This window comes from Odontesthes bonariensis, chromosome 24 (genome assembly GCF_027942865.1).
Source record: "Odontesthes bonariensis isolate fOdoBon6 chromosome 24, fOdoBon6.hap1, whole genome shotgun sequence".
Lineage (NCBI taxonomy): Eukaryota > Metazoa > Chordata > Actinopteri > Atheriniformes > Atherinopsidae > Odontesthes > Odontesthes bonariensis.
In genome coordinates this window covers 11,209,449-11,227,706 of record NC_134529.1, presented here as the reverse complement: position 1 = coordinate 11,227,706, position 18,258 = coordinate 11,209,449, and the positions used below count along the sequence as shown (strand labels likewise).

The following is an 18,258-nucleotide window of genomic DNA, read 5'->3' as shown; positions in this document are numbered from 1 at the left end:
AAATGCGATCACAGATAAGAGGACGTTATGATGTATGAACTACATCTTGTCAGTGTTGGCCTTTTAATCCTTAAACACGAGTTACTTTAAGCTTGTTATAGTTTGAATGTCAAGTGGATTTAAAGCAAATGAGCTGCCTTGCCGTTTATCCTCACACCGTTAACCTACACAATACTGTCTCAGCTAGAAGAGCTTTTTTTTTTATCAGCAGAGAAAAGGGAAGACAGTCAAATGTCTTAATCGCCTTTTGTTGTCCTGTCTTATAGGCTGGTTAAATGAATACATAAACCAAATAACACTTCTCCCAAGTGAGTGACATAAACGGGAAGATGTAATGATGTTCTCTTTTTCCAGAAACTGAAGGAAGACAGGTGGGAAAGGAAAAGCTGGTGGCCTGTAGCTGTGTGTTCATGATTCAGCATGAAACCAGGCAACAAACAGCCCTGTCATTATGATCACAGCTCTCAGGGAAAATAGGACACAGTGGAAATTGGGTGCTTTGTCTGTGCCGGCTCATTATAGTGGGTCTGTCAAATGAATTATAACCCTGGCAGCTGCACAAAAAAAATTCAATTCTGTGCTACTGAAAAAGAGGGTGTCATCTTCCAGACAGCTCCCCAACAAAAATGAGCACTGTTTAAATTCTTGACCACTTATCCAAGACAATATCTTCTCGGGCATTGAGAGAAGCATTTGTTTTAAGTCAGTATTTTCAGGAGGGCCATTCTTTCACAGAAACACTGTGTGTAGCTTTTAGGCCTCTCATCTGTCTAGGGACATGCGGCCCAAATCACAAACTTGCTCTGAAAATCAATGCTTCAGTCCAATTTCATTTGATTGTCTTGTAGAATGGACAACAGTATTTGACAAAGCATATTGTAGCCACCTTCCTTGTGTTACCTTGCTGACCTGAACAAGTCATTTTTTCTAAAAAAAACTATATATCATTGTAATCTGATAAGGGTTTTTTTTCAATCTTAATTGACCGTTGTACTGTGCATTCACCTTTCATTTTCTCTCTGCCATCATCTAGCTCAAGTAAAACAAATGAACAGGACAGATCACCAGATTCTCGGCACACAATGTCCCTGCAGTGAGCTTGGGCATGAATGGTCACTCATTGCTTGGACAATGATCACACAAGCCTTGTTTATTATGTGACCGACCAGCTCCCCCTGAGAAACAAAAGGAGGGAATCGAAAAAGACAGATATGTGTTTGTAATATTATGCAGGTTTAATCTTAGGACAGCTGATGGACACGTGGATCTTGGGAAAAGAAAGAAACCTTTAAATCTTGGTGTAGATGCAGGTCAATGTTTTTTTTCACAGGGTACGGTACTTGTTGTCTCGGAAGAGAACTCCAGTTTCCTAAATAGCTCAGACACAAAAGTAGATATTCACGATGATGTAAATTAAGCTAGAGGTAACATAAAGATTTTATTAAGTTTTTCCTCACCTTATTTTGTCAGCAATGTAAAAATCACCAGGCACTTGGAGAGGAAGTGGAGGTTAGGAAAAGATCAACTCATTAAATTTTGATGTTGATCTAGATCTCCTTCTTTCTGATTGTGAGATATGGCATTTGTCAGAGTACCCCACTATCTAAGTGCCTTTTTATCAGATCAACTGGATTTTTATTTTGTGCCTGGAAACACTAATTTGTCATGTGTTAACAGAAGGATATACTTTTAATGAGCCTGACCACAATACTGCACAGGGGATTCTGATTTTGGTCACCAGTGTCCAAATTATGTTCAGTGTGACCGAGTTTTCTCATTTGTGTGTTCCTCAGAGGCACATCAATGAACATGTGAAGGTGAAACAACAGAGGACCAGCACACAAGCTCAGGAGATCAGCAAAGGATTTGTTATGTCATACGTTTCAAATAGTCACACACAGTTTTTCAAATTAGTTTGTATGCCAGTAAAATGTGTTTTATGATAGTAGTTTTATCATATCATTTAATGACAAAATTAACTCTGATCGAACTGCTCAGATTCTTGTTTTTTTTTTTAACTTATTAACACTTGGAGTAAATTATACATTCTACAAGCTAACAGGCTCTGAATATACTAGAATAGAATACAATGGAATACAATAGAATAGAAGAATACTTTATTCATCCCCCAATGGGGGGAATTCAAAGGGAACTAGGAGGCGTACACAACTTCATTGCTTTTTGACACATGCAAATTAAACAGCACCTACTCATATGTACATTAAAAACATTCAAAATACAAAACAATATATAAATGTCTCATAGAAAGCCATTCAATGGTGGTGTACAAGAATGGGGAACGTAGCAGACTAATCAAGTTTGGTAAGTTTTACAGGCATCTTGAACAATAACAACACAATCCTCATATCTGTAGAGACATAATCTGACAATGTTCACAAATATAGAACATGAATGTCAACCTCAGTGGAAAATATCAATATAATTTTATTTTACTTTCCTAAACTTGGATTATTATTCAATGCCAAATAAACGGATACATACTCACTTTGATGGCATCATTCTTCCATTTTATCTAGACCCATTGGCATAATACGTCTACACAGAGGGAAGCCTTCAGCATCATTCTTCAATATTGAGGGTAACCCAAGTGAAATAGAATATTGCTAAATCCACACTGGATTGACATTGTAAGGCATGACTCTAATAAGTAAAGCATGTTGCCTAAACCTAACCAAGTAGATATGATGTTTAACACCAACTAAACTGCAGTAAACAACTGGCAAAAACAAAAGTAAACAGAACATTTTGAAAAAAAAAAAATTTGAATAAGGAAGTGGAAAAATCTGCTTTCCAAAGTTCAATTAGACGCCAGGGACTTTGACAAAACAGCAGTATTTGATGCCCTATGAGAGATAGAAGTGTACACCAGTCTCTGTGGACTGGAGAAACCTGTCTGTCCCTTCACAGAACTTTGTGTCAAAGTTCTGAAAGTTAGCTCAAACATATTTGTAACCAGAGACTATTCAGGGACAGCAGTGGAGAGTTATGGAAATTACAATGAAACCTAATTAAACATATATAAATGAACAATAAAAAAATTCTTTATTTTTTAACACAAGGTTATATAAACTTTCCAATGATAATACATGGTGCTACAAACTGTTGCTAGGATGTCCTCACATGTGTGTGCAGATACAGACCATGGGCAGCCCAAAGCACTGACACAGGAAACGCAATCCACTCCGTTGTTCATCTCACAGATAGCATCTTATCTGCAGGCTTCCTCCATACTGCAAGGACAGCATTGGAAATATAATGCCTTGCTCTCTCTGTTTATCCAGTGGATTAGGATTAACTATGCTGTATGCTGCTGTCCATTTTAAACCTCCGGCCGACAGACCTACACACATCCAAACCCACTGCCACTGAATTTTTTCACATAATATTTTCACTTGAAAGTGTCAAATTTAGTTTCCAGTTTTATTGGCACATAAATATTGCTGAGACTACTTTTCAGACATGAAGTGCAATGTGATGCCATCTGAAGATTTAAAGTAACTATTGAGAGACAAGCTCTTCAATTCCTTTGACAATGTTGATCAGGACTTTTTTTCAAGAAAATGCTGAGATGTTAACTTTAAAAAAAGTGCCAACATACCTTTAATCAAGTCTTAAGATCATGCCTTTGTCTGCGTTAGAGCAGAACAATGATATTTTACTGTTGTTTTGTGTACAGTTTTGTGTCTATTGTGAGTGTAGTGTTTAATCTCACAAATTTATTTTCTTTTTCTTCTTTTCTTGTGTGTATGAATGTACAAAAAAAACACACATTCAAACATAAACAAGTGCAGAAAAACATGTCTAATCCACTTGTGTATGGACAGTAAAAGTATTTTAGATTCTGGAATCAAAAATCTTTATCATAAGCACATGAAACTTTAACCGTTCTCCTGATCATATCATTGCCCTAACATAGTCTTTTTTTAAATCTTATAAAGGCCAAGTCTTTCACTTTATATCAAGGAGGAGAAGCCAACTAAATATTTCCATTGTGACTTAAACCAAAAATGATCCAAAGACAGATGAAAAAGAGAAGATGCACAGACTCACAGACCTATTTTGGTGAACTTGTTTGTGCATTTGGACAACATAATTGATAATCACTAATGACTGAAAAAGGAAATCCTTTGTCGACTGTGTGATTAATATGTCTGTGCTATTGTTCACTCCAAGAATACAAAATGAAGTCTGTCCAATAAATTCAACATATGTCAACTGCTCCTCAGGAGCATCTGGGCCTTTCTCATTACGTCTCTGCCATCTGAACACCCCGACCTCCAGCCAATGGACAATATCAATACTGCTAAAGGTAAACACACATAGTCTCTGTCCTTTTGGCAATATAATGTAGAAAGAAAAAAATATGTATTGTTGTACTGTAGAAAAAATAATGTGGATGTTCTTTAAAAATTAAAAAAAAATCCATAATTGAGTAATATACTCTTGTTGAGATTCCGTGTAATCCACATAGTGCTTTTGCCACAGAACTTTACTCTTGCACCAATATAACACAGCTTTCTCTACAGCGCAGAGTGTCTCACACCTAATTGGGCAACTGTCTGAAAATGAACCACATTCATTATACAAATGTCAGTGCCTGCTGGTGGAGTGTGGGAAGAAGAGAGGCCAAGGGGAGGTGTGCAGGGGCTGCGAGTTGAGCCGACAGTGTGCTAATGAGACTTCATCAACGAAAAACGCTCCTCAGTCTATTTAAGAGGCACAATTAAACATAGTCGTTGGGTGTATAATATAACAAAGACACAGAATTATCACGTGTTATGTTCCAGGTTTATGTAATCAGAAATCTTTTTGTCCCCATACATCACCAAGTTTTCATTCTGAACTGGGTTTAACCCGTTTCTCTTCTTGTCTGACATCAGTTTCCCTTTTGCCATTCAAATTTACTCATCACATTGGTTGTGTACAAGGCAGCGGTGGGTGTTTCATACAGCTAAGTGGTGAATAGAAAGTAAGGCTCTATCTGATGTTCATTTTAGCTTGAAATAGTTTGTTATTTTGGATCCATTTGGCACCGAGAACAGTAAAAATAGTTTAACTGCTATTTCCCCCAAACCTTGAAATGAATCCATCAGGTTTTCCAGGTCAGAGCCAGCTGCTTGTGAACTCATAACTATTCCAACAGGAAGCCTAGCTCAAAATCCACGTATTATTACTTTACTGGAACCAAAGTAGTAAAAGTTAGTTTACTTTTGACCACATTTCTGAGGTACTGGTAAGCAGAGTCTGTTACTTTTGTACGACAAAATATGTATGTTTGGAGCCAATAATCCAAGCTAAGTACCCAAAACCTTAATTAGCATTAAAAACCTGCAAGAAGTCACTGCAAAACAAATCAGACTTAAAAGAAGTGAATGGGAATCATTACCCCCTCTACATTATAACATTTTCCTTTTGAGTTGATGGTATCAATCACTAGTTTCAAGTTTTTCTTCGATAGAGCATGAGATTAGTTCTGTGAATGATAGTTCTGTTTTGAAAAAAGATCTGATGATAAAACAGAATATGCTTGAGGGCTTGGCTACCTTGTGACTGGCAAACCACCATCCAGTTGATGTGCCTAGTTTCCACAGTTCTTAGTCAGAACAACAGGTTGTTATTTCTAGTTCCCAAAGACCAAGAGATCGACAGCCAATATGCTGAACTGGAGCCTTTGCATCTATATTTTTTATACAGCTTAAAAAAGACAGATGACAAAATTTTAATCAACTCAAATGCAGCTGGTAGTTATTGTGCAGGAAGTCCAACCTCCTATTTCTGGGACAAACAGAGAGTCAACATCACATTTTAATTCTAAATAATCAGTTGCACTGAAAGGACTCGTTCTGGGCTCCAGCATGTAGCTACTTTGCAAAGATTACTTTGAAACAGAGTTTGTGTCAGACTTGCTTCTTTATTTCTTCGCTTGCCAAAATGAAATAAGACTATAACTTCAATATGTCTCGTAGTTGATATGTCTGCAACTCCTACTGCATTTACTTTATTTTATAGAGACAGTAATGTCACGGATGATGGAGACTGCTGACCCAAATCTGGACGAAGAAAGGGCTCTGGAACTGACGGACGTCCTTGAAGGTTTTATTTACAGAAATGGCGGAACACAAGAGATCATGGGTGACAGAGACGTGGATGATGAATTTTTGAATGAACAGATTTACAAAAAATTGTCACAAATGCCAGGTGTGTATTTATGATACAGGATTCTAGGTTAAATCAAAATTGTAGGTTTAAAAAAAACCAAAACATTTTATCTTTCACAATGTTTAATGCATTTTCCTGCAGGTTACATTGAATTCTGCCAAAATCTGCAAAAACGTCTAAAAAGAATAGTCTGGATGTTCAGATATCATGCTGACATCATCCCTCCCTCCAACATAATCAAAGTCAGCAGCTTTTTGACAAAAGTGCCCACTTGGCCTCGGCTTTGGACACTAAGGTAGCAGAATTTATTTCTTGAGCCTCCTGTATGAGGGATGTGATTCACTTTGATAAATCAGAGGTGCTGCACTGAAATGAAGTTAAAGAAAGATTGATAAGAAGATGAAACTGAGCTGCATTTGGGTTCTGCAGGCAGCTTAATTAAACACCTATAATACATTATTCTACAATCCATTTTGCTGGTGTCTGTTTCAAGAAAGTCTTGTTGTGGTTTTGACTCAAAATGTGTGAATATAATGGATCGAAAGGATTGGGATGAAAATCAATTTTCAGTGTGCAAAATTTCTGTCGACAGCTTTTTATTTGTCAGATGTTGCTGACCAGTGAGTGCAGATTGATGGTAAAGCATAGACTTTGTCATGCCTCACAGACCAAATGACACTGAGAGATTGTCTCTGTCTCATGCATCAGTGTACTCAACTGTCATTGTGTAGAGGATTAGCTCATGTACATTGCCAGTTTCTGGCCGTGGGTTTTCATATAACTTTCTTTCAACGCACTGAGTGGATGCTATTTCCAGCAAACAGGTGCCATCATGCGGCATCGGGTGTCTTTCCGAGAGAGACTAGAGGCTGGTTTGTCCTAGATATTCAGTCGCTAGACCAGAGATGCTCTCAGAGGAGACTCTGAGTTTGGTAACTGCTGACTGCAGGAACAGCGATGATGCAAATCAGGGATCCAACCTGATTTGCTTGTGAAATCAGGTTAGCTCTTCGGGCTCTCACTCCTGTCCCTTTTAACAGGTCATGCAGCGTTAACAAAAGGATGAGACTTTGCACGACAGCAAGGCAAACATGGACTCATGTCATCTTGTTGCATAAAAGCTTATTTAGGTAGAAACCTGTCTGACTGCTCAGGAAATGTGTTTGTTTGGCATTGATAAAGCATCGCCTGTGTCTGAGTCAGCAAAGGCACATCCCCATTAGAGGATTAGTGTCAAAAATCGTTCCATTGTTAGGTTTCCATGGTGACCAAAGCATCAGTACAAGAATCACTAAAACTGCACACAGGATTAGGAGTCTAATTGATGACCACATGTGATTCCTTCCAGACAACTGATTCACTTTTGCTGCGCGTTAACACAGCAATGCAGAGCCTTATTGTGTCTGAAAGGCAATAAGCCTCCTAAGAGAGGTACAGGGCAGCAAAGTACAGCAGACCATCTGGCAGGAAGGACCTTTCAGCTGATTTGCAGCCTTCTGGCTGCCTTTTCCCTGTTCCTCCCTCTATTTTATGTCATCAAGAACATGATGTTCCTAAAATGCTTGTTTAAAAATTACTTTATAAATAATTTGATTTTACAAATTACAGAGAATTGCCTTGAGTAATGCTGTAGATTTTGACTTTGACATGCACAATGTTGCCATTTTGTACAAAAAAGCATCAAAATTCATTAATCCATTAATAATCATCAGCTGGTGGGTTTTTTTGTAAATTGTTGACAAAAAAACAAGATTTTTGACCTCCTCCTCCTTCATCACGAAAAGGCTCATTTGATACTTTATTTTCTTGATGTGTAATTTATCTATTAACTTAGTTTCTTCTGTAGGTTACCAAAGATATTTGTTGATTTGTGTCTTATACAAGATATATCTATGTGTTTTCCTGTGTGTTTAGCCTTTCTTCATAACAGTATGATTATTTTACTTTATGGTTGGTTGAAGCAAAACATTGTTTTTATTATATATTAAGGACAATCTAAGCTGTAAGTCTGTTCTCTCTTTTGCAGGAAATAGCTTTTGCAGGTTAAGGTGGTCTTCAAATTCATAGGCACATGAGAAATATGTGCCCACAGACAGGAAGGACAAAAGCCTGTCCTGGTCATGCGAGTACAATGCTGACAGAAACAGATAATATGCATAAGCATAAACACAATACATGAGCAAAAAACTGAAAAGAGATCTCAGAATAATGTAATCATTGTGTGTTATATTACTGTTACAGATGTGAACCCCGAGAGTATTTAGATTACAAGTATTTCATGTTGATAAGTGAACATGAATTTAATACAATCCAGCATATATATAATATCTTTCAGGAATGCTACTGATAATTCACAGAATCCTAATAACCTGAGTACCATTATCAACTTGAGGTTCTTAATTGAGATAAACTGTTAGTTCTGATGTGAAGATTACTTTAACTGTGAAACTTGACCTATTTTTTAATAATATTGAAGAAAAGGAAGCTTTGCAAAAATGTTTGCAAAACATGTAAATTTATGCAAATTGTACTGGGCCTGTAGTAAACACCTACGCTCAGAAGAGCCTTTTTGTGCTGATGTGTTTCTTGGGTATTCACAAATTTGGTTCTCTTTGTGTAGAACTCGATGTTATTTGAATAAATTTTAATTTTAGTTTTTTTTAAAACATTAGACACTTGCTTTGAGGGCTCCTCACCTCTGTGTACTTGTCGCTGTGTAACTTCATTTAACCTCATTGCAGGCTGAATAAGACCAGCATGACTTTCAGTCTTCCCTCACCTGAAAACCTTAAGAATCTTCTTATTTGGCAAAATCACCTCTGGCAGAAATGTGTAAATACAGAACGTAGGACAAACACATTTCACAGCAATAATGAATTTTCATATTTATGAGACTACTACATACGTTCTAAGTAAAGCAAATGAGTCAGAGAACATATCAGAGTGATCAAATATTTGTTTGGTTGGCTAGAATAGTTCATTTTTAATGTTTGTAATAGTGATTAACAATATTTGTTTGGGTTTTTTTTGCAGATGGGGAAAACATTCAGTTCCCCCTAGAGTAAAAGAACCATATTTTTTATTCCTTTTCTGCTGGGGAAGATACTCTGGCATATATTGACTTTTTATCACAATGCTTTTACAGTGTACACATTTAATGGGCAAATTAAGGTCACTATACATAATTCAATTTAATTTCAAACCATACCATAAGTATTTCCATGTAACTCAAAACAAAACGGAAAACTTTATCCGACTTTAACATGTTTAGATGATGCTCCCTCTGACAGAAATCTGGCAATAGTCACAATTCAAGGCAAACTTAACACACAAAAAAAAGTAACAATATGTTATCTGATTCTAGAGATCATCTTATCTGCTTCTTATGTTGTAATCATGAACCACATTTTTAAAGTATTTAGAGTTAATTTCACAGGGCAGTTGCCATTTTATCGTTATAGAATTTCAGGAAAACTCTTTAAAGGGATAGTTCGCCTCATTTATTTTTTAAGCCCCAGCCAACTAGCCAGACTACTTTTGTCAACGCCAAAATGAGGCCGGAACTCGGCTCATAGGACGCAGCAGGGGGTAAGTCAAATTTAATAAATGATATTGCTAATATGGGATGTCATAAAGCTTCATGTCAAAAGAGGCGAACTATCCCTTTAATGGACCTCTTACTCTCTTATTGACGTAAAAAATATATGCACAATACACAGCGGAACTCAATATTTCCACTTTCCAAAAATGCTCACTGTGAAGCTGCAGATACTTGTTTACTTTTATTCTCCTCTTTGCTTAGTATATGGAAACTGAAGCAATGGAGTGTGAAAACAGCGTGTGAGTAATACCTGTCGCGAATTTGACTCAACTCAGTCATCTCCCAACTATGAATCGGTGTCAGACTGTTTTGGGCTCTAGGCAACAAGCACTGTGGCTAGAGGCGTGATCCTGTGCCACGCATTTCTCCGACGTGTGAAATGGATTATTCAAGAGTTCAGATGAAACTCACAGGCAGAGAGGAATCTTAATTCTCATATGAAGCTTACAAAAAGCAACACTACAGAATCATAGCAACACTAGACAATCATGAGAAGACAAAAAAATGGATGTTGCCAGTTAAAATTGCACATCTACAAAATCTACAGATTCTCTTAAAAGTTCCTCTTTTACCTCTTTACCCGTCTCCTTTTACAGTCCGGAAACTTGACACAAGCCAGGGAGGCTCAGCACACAGTGACTGAATCTTGAATGTATCTGATATCCGTCATTACCACACAAACAGTAAAACACAACAAAATCTAGTTTTATTTCTGTTCACAAAGTAATAGTGAAGATTCACATGGAAACACTTGTCTCCCGTTACACTGCATTGTGTTGTGAATAATGACCCTGTGAACTCAACATTTGCTTTCACACAACAAAGAAACGTATGAAAGGCTCCCAAGAGAAGGGTATCCATGTGGGTTGGGAATGGAGCATGATATGTGTGTGACATTGTCCCTGCAACAGTGGCATCCTTCTGAATGATTCATCAAACCGATCAATGATTAAAGGTTTGTTGGGTGTCACACTTCACACCACAAAACAGGTGACTCTGACGTATGTTACAGGAAATTGTACAGAGTTTAACTGGTCTCTCAATCAATTAGAAAACTAATTGCCTTATTTGATAAAAGTTGTAACATCAACTATTGATCACATTCAGTGATATGAAAATATGACATTATTTGCCTGACTGTTTATTCTTCATTTTAAATGATATTTTGACATCCTTTTCATGAGGAGTGCTTATTGTGTACGCCATTGTTGGCGTTGTTTCATAGGCTGAGTCTAATACAGACACACAGGAAAAGCTGCCTCTGATGTAACACAAAGCAGGAACTCAGGTTTATTTAATATTCAGGAGGAAATATAGACAGGTGGTGAAAATAAGACTAATTGCACTCTCTCATGGGAACAGCTTGAGATGATTGATTCAACATCAATGGTTAACCCTCATAAAAGGTATGAATGAAAGCGATATCCGCTTAGTATCGGTAACAGTGCTTAGATCACTAGATTATAAACAATTTGAAATTAAAGGAATCTTCATTGTCAGGGATTGGTTTTTACAAATCAATAATGTATTTGCAAAGTTAAAAAAACTGCAGACAGACTAAACGCGTAAGTTATGAAAGTTTCATACCATTGTCAATTGTTAGACATTTATTTTACTGTCCTCATGTATTTATGCTCTCCTCTTTGTGTTATAATTTGTTTACATAAAGCATGCTGAATTGTCTCTATGAGATGTACAGCACAAATATACTGGCCCTGCTCAGTTTATTAATGACCCAATAATCGACACGCATCATCATACTTTGTGACTATATTATCGTGAGTGTGTGACCCACATATTATTTTTTCACTGTTACATCTCAACAGGAGCTATCTTAACAGCCAAAAGCGTACCTGGCAGCAGGTGAAGGTAAAGTACAGGAAAATATTTCAGAGTGGTAAGTAGCCTTTGAATAAATGTGTTTGTCCAATAAAGAGAGCGCCAAACTAGATATGGAATACAAGAAACTGAAAATAAAAAAGATCAAGCTAGAGATTATCAAACTGGAGAGGGATGTTAGTATAAATTCAGATAAAGGAGAATTCCGTGTTGTGAACTGTATTTAATTATGTTTTCTCTCCATAGCTTGAGAAACATGTAATAATAATTAAACAATTCAACACAACTTGAACTCAAACTTGTCATTATTGTACGATTCATGCAACGTGTTAGAAATGTGTTTTTTACATTTATATTCACAGTGGGGTGCCATGACCTAAACGTGTGGAAAGTTATAAATCATCTCTGTCCATTTAGCCTTCTTATACTTGCTCTGACTTAAACTGCTACTGTGTCAATGCTAAATTATGAAAAGAAGTTCTAACTCAAAGGTCACAACAATAAGGATCAAAGGAAATATGTGTCCCTGTATAGGTCCCTCACTGTGTCAGGAGAAACTGAGTCCTTTCAGGCACTAGAACCTGCAGGGACTCAACGAAGAAAAGACTTGAGCCTGAAAAGTTGTCCACAAGACAAAATGTATAAAATATGAAGTATACTATTAATTTAAGATGGCTCTGTCAGAAGTCAGCCATGAGAACTTTAAGTAATGAACCTGTATTTAATTTGGCCAAAGGTCATTTCTATCCGTGCCCTTGTTTTAGCATGTGCATGTGCATGCCCTTGTTCCTGGATCAGGATATGGCGTGGGGAGGTACGGCCAGCATGTATAGCCTCTGTCCCCAAGCAGGACACCATTGAACTCTCCTGCAGAATAAGAGAAATGTTGGATGGATATACATGTGTTAATACTTGGCAATTTGATGCAATATGTACCTTATATGGCTATCTATAATAAAGTATGACGAGCACTTTAAATTCCTTAAGATGACCTCTACACCTGACCTCTTATTTGATTACCAAAATTCTGCCTATGCTATATACACCTTACTTCAAAAGTACACTCCTTCATGTAAGTAAAACTCTTGTGCCTCGTGCAAACCTCTGTGCCAGTGAGGATGCTCGGAAGATCCTAGAATCATGAACTGATCCCGGCCATTTAGCCTCAATGTTGGAAATGAAATTACCTCCATCACAGATCATCTGTATGCACGGAGGATAGGAGTCAATGATGAGGTTTCACAGGGCATAAATGTAACATTGCTCAGCATTACTCAAAGGGGTTGATGTGGTATTTTTCAAAATGAGAAATCCAGTTCAGAGTCTATGGACAATTATCCCCAAGTGCACCTGTACATTTAGGATATGGAAAAATTTTCGGTTTACATAGTCAGCCTCCACGGGTCCAGCAGGGGCCTGGACAATGTGACAATGTTTAAATCCAGACTGAAAACAGTTCTATTTAGATGTGCATGACACCTGAAAGTATTTTATCTGCACTCTTCACTTTTAAATGAATTAATTAATGATTTTTTTGTTTTTTGGAATGATTTTATTGCCTTCTTGTGATTTTATGTAGCTGTAAAGCACTTTGAATTGCCTTGTGTACGAATTGTGCTCTACAAATTGCCTTGCCTTGGATGCGTACATGGGTACAGTGTAGTGCACCGATAACATTAGGGAACATTAGAGAAGCCTGAGGGAGATGATGAACTTAATGCAAATACGCCCCTGGTAGAGCAAAAACTAAACAATAATACCATTATTCTGACAACATGTGCAGGGGAAACAACACGCAAAGCATCACCATCCTCTCAGTCAAACATGACAGTGGCAGCTTTATTCTGTGGGGATGTTTTTGCATCATAGATTGGTTTTAGCAGAGCTATGCAAAAGATATGTAGAGGTAATATTTGAAAGTGTCAGGTAGGGTGGGTGCGAGGAAGGATGCGGATGCAGATTGTTTAAAAAAAACAAAACTTGATTTGTTTTCAAAAACAGGTTTTAACAAAAAGCACAGCTGAGCCAGATACCAAAAACTAACCTGTGACAAAAACAAAACATGACCATGGCTTCAAATACTAGAAAGGTACTTAACTTCTTAGTGACAAGTGAGGATCTGGCAATGAACATGAACAAACTGGGAGACTAAATACTGTGGAGGGTGATTGAGTACAGCTGATGGGGAAAACACAGGTGAAGGAAGTGAAGCTGATGGTAGGGCAGGAGAAAGACTGAGGAAAAAGGTGGCATAGCATGGGAAAACTAAATACAAGACTTTAACCTAAAACTTAACAAAACTAAGACATGAGAAAACTAAAACATGGTAAAACTAAGAACTTAAACAGAAACTAAAAACGTGGCAAAAAAACCCACAGACATGACAGAAAGTTGACTGTTTGGGAAATTATTTCGAACTGAATAGAACACAGCAGTTGTTTTTTATTTCTTTGCTACAATTTGCAAATTGATAAAATCTCCAAATGACAAATAGCACAAAACAACGGAATTAAACAACTTATTTAAAGCTTTTGGTGAGATGTTCCTTCCAGTTGTGTGTCTGTGGCCGTCTGAGACCTGCCAAACAGTGTATCTCTCTGTGCTGTGGAATCTCTTACATCTGGAACATTCTCTCTTACTGAGAAGTTTAAGTTTCATAGTTTTTTTTTAAACATTTTGTTCTCAACTCAGTCTGCACACAGGGAGCAGCTGTGACAGATACAAAGAGTTGTCTTTCCTAATGCAAGCTATAGTTTCCAGAGACAGAAATTCCACCACACTGAAATGTGAACATCTCCACAGGTGATCAAAGGTTATTGGTACCTCATAGAGCCTTATCTTTTTGTCTCTGACTGTACGGATGGACACACCTGTAAACTCTTAACTGTCCAGATGTTATGCTATATAGAGATGAGTCCGTATAGACAGGAGGACCAAAATGAAGAGAAGCAAAAGCAGTTTCATCAATCCTCTTTACGTGGGATTCACAGTTTCCAGTTCCAAAAACTGACTGCTAACAGAACATGTAAGCGTGACCCATCCTGTTCACAAATGCCCTCTCACTGATGCATTGTATGTACAACAAGAGCAACTTAAATGTAAATATGATGTAGATTTAAATAAATTTTTACGACACTGATCATCTACACTAGCATCAGCTTATTTAAAGAAGTAACTTTTTACATTTTATACCAAAGTGTGAGTTGAATTATACAAAGAAAGTGTCCTCCACATTAAAGTTTCTCAGACCTCTCTCAGGACTCGTTTCTGCTCCAGATTCTTGAGGTTAGCAGTGATGCTGCTCCTGGTTTATTTCTGGCTCTGCATACGTCCACTTGAAGGCATTGTCAGCCCAAGCACTGTCCTTTACAGCAGGATAATTATGTAATCAATCATGTATGGATGATCATAGAATAACACTTAGAGTTATTCCTTTATCAAGTTTTAGAAATTTTAAATTCAGACATTTGTAGTATGGAAATACTTTTTGAGCTTTTATAATATATTACTTTGACACAATCTATCTGCAAATATGAATAAAGAATTATCCCCATGTTTTCTACAGTCAAAAGGTTATGTTATCTCAACACTTTATAATACAATAAATGATTTTCACGAAAGCAAGGCATTAAAACCATATTTTAAAGAGCATTTGTGGGGGGTGGCCATTTTTGGACATTAACATTTGGATATCAGACTTAAAGTACATGGATTGGTCAGGAAAGGGTTATCACAGGGGAGAGGATGTAGAGTGTGACGAGAGGTTAACAGTGCAGAGAGGATTGAGAGACAATGGGCTGAGCTAATGAGGCCGGCTTTACTGGTGCTGAGGCATTTCCGAGCCGCATGCTGCTTGCTCACCAATACAGTGTGTTGGATAATTTTTTTTTTTTATTTTTTTTATTTGTTGCCTTCCATGAACTTTAACTAAAGTGTATATGGTGCTTTGTGTTATACACAAAGCACCATATACTGTAAATGTAGGCAAAAAGGTACAGATGAATTAAATAACACGATAATGATTTGAACTTTTCTGAAGTGCTACAAATTTCATGAAACAAAAGACACTCAAGATAGTGTTGTTGCTCAAAAGAATGGCTAACGTATTGTTTTTTCTTACCTAATTTATGTCAGTAAACTAACTTAAAGCATTCTTTTTTTTTTCCCCCACAGGTGGTGCATATTCCATTGCTACTGTTTTTTTTATTTGGTAAAGAAAACAGTCTCTTTAATTGGCATCTGTATTTGCAGTTACTTTTCTGCTGGAGAATTAGCTATAGAGACACAGGAGTAGACAATGTTGAATAACAGCCAAACTCTAATCAGGATGAACTGCCAAATAAATGTGACGTCGTTTTCCCCTCAAGGGCTCGACTTCATTCTTCAAGTATTCAAGAGTCAGTGGTATAATTCATCAGATTAAAGCAAGTTTCAGCATGCTGTTTTGCATGGCTTTATTCCTCTTTGTAGACCAAAATCTAATCCAATTGTTGTTAATCATTAGAACATCAGAGATGACATCGTTTTATATGCGGTCAATCACTCTGGCACTGATCCAGAGGAGATCTGTGGGGCATCAGGGAATGCTGAGTCCATCTCTGGCCTGCAGCACAGCAGCTGCCTGTCTAGACTGGCTGGCAGCTTGATGAATACATCACCACACCCTTTAATTCTTTACAGGATGATTTTATGGGTTGAGACTCCAAATTTGGAGAGTAGAAAACAGAATGATCCAAACCAACCCTAGCTAATCTTCTTAACAGCTTGACAAATTAGGAATCAAATAAAACAATTACAGTTATCCGTTTCCATAATTTATTGTACACTGTCATTTCTTCCATCATCCTTTACGCAAACTAATAAACAGTACATTTCCATTTATACAAAATATAAACTATAAGGGAGAAATATAAATCTAACGTGAACCCTTCCCATATGGTTACACATACAGTCATTTCCTGGGTCTAACCCATGGATGAAGGGAGGAAATGTGTCACACCCTCATTGTAAAAGACCACAACTCTTTCAAATCACAAGGCAAAACTGATACGTTGTGTGGCAACTTTTTTGCTACAAACATTTCATTGACATTTCTAATAAAAAGACCAAAGAGCCAATTTTTGAAAAAAAACCCCAGTGAAGATATCATCCGGCTCACACATTTCTTTAACCTCCTACAGTAGGGTATGTGCCAAACTTCACTTGAACAGACATAAACCATTCTGATATATTGATTGCCAGGTGGATGTGAAGCCACAAAAAGAACCTCTGTACACTCAAGTGGTCCGCATTTCAATCAAGACATGTGACATGACAACCGCAGCCCTGAGCATCTCCAATATATGTGATGGCGTGACAGTGGAAACGCAAGCCGAATAGGAAGCTGGATGCACCACCATTCCTTTTGATTCCATGCAAGGGGCTGAAGTGGAAGGGGACTGAGAGGGGTGGGGGGCCTTTGGTGATGATCTCCAGCTGAAAGTTAACCCCTGCCCCCCAACCTTTATTAAAACAAATGTCTTGAATGACAAAATTTTAGCATTACTTTAGGAGGACGAAGGAGGTTGTGGAGTCCATCCATTTTAGTCTTGTGGTCTCTGACAGAGTGAGACGAGAGGCTGGACTGGGTGGGATGATGAGAGGCGAGGAGGAGTGTTGAGGCAGAGAAGAGTGGAGCTGTTCAACAGTAGTGCTGCAGGAGAGAAGCTGCCACGGCGATGGGTATCAGGACAGAGAAGGTGCCTGCGTGCAGTGAAACACCTGCTCCGGTGGGGGAGGTGGAGTTGGTCGAACTGCTGTAGGGGTCTGTGGGCATGGTGGTAGCGTTGGAGGTGGAGTTTCCCCCCGCTGTGGTATTTGTGCTGTTCTGGGAAACCACCTGTTGAAGGAAGATGGAGGGATTCAGCATATCTGTAATAAAACTTCTGCCTGGTTGTCTTTTCTAATCTCTGAAATCTTACAAAGCAGCAAGGGGTTACATTTATTGAAGCACACCGAGTTTAATGACCAAATCATTCTCAGGGATGTGATTAAAATATATACAATCTGTGCTTACTAAGTTTAAATTATTAGAACACTTCTGCTGTGCACTGGCAGTATACAACAATTGGCTGGTCAACTAAAAGAAAAGAGACTTAAGTTTTGAAATGTGACACCTACGTTTGGCAAACTGCACCAAAAAGAAACTTTAGATTCTTCCTCCACCTTTGCACAGGTGGACAGACAATACGCAGCATCTGAATCATTAATTCACTCGAGTGCAAGATAATCTAGACAAGGGGTTGAAAATAATTGGGAAAACTTGCTGTTTAGTCATTTTAAGAGTGACTAATTGAGAATCATAATTTCCCTCCAGAGAATTCCATGTCTAGTCTGCTGTAATCCAAACAGCCCATTTAAACACATTTCTTATAAATAAAGAATTCCCGGTGAATGCCTGTCTGTGATGACTGTACGTCTAAAAATGTTGTTTAAACTGAATAAAAAAAAAAATCTTACCTGTGTTGATAAACATATTGCGAACACAACCACTCCGAGCTGAACGATCGTCATTCTGAACATTTTTCTTTTCCTGTAGAACTAATTCGGCCCGATGGATGAGGATGCCCACAGACTCTGCTTTTCTGTAATGTAGGCGC

The 18,258-nt window shown here is 37.7% G+C and overlaps 1 long non-coding RNA gene across 1 annotated transcript; it reads right to left on the bottom strand.

Moving 5' to 3' along the window:
• Window positions 1–16,418: 16,418 nt before the first annotated feature.
• Window positions 16,419–18,258, bottom strand: LOC142375008 (uncharacterized). The gene is made up of 2 exons (XR_012768857.1): window positions 18,119–18,258; window positions 16,419–17,498 (listed from the first exon to the last, which is right to left on the bottom strand). It is a non-coding gene; the product is annotated as an uncharacterized LOC142375008 (long non-coding RNA).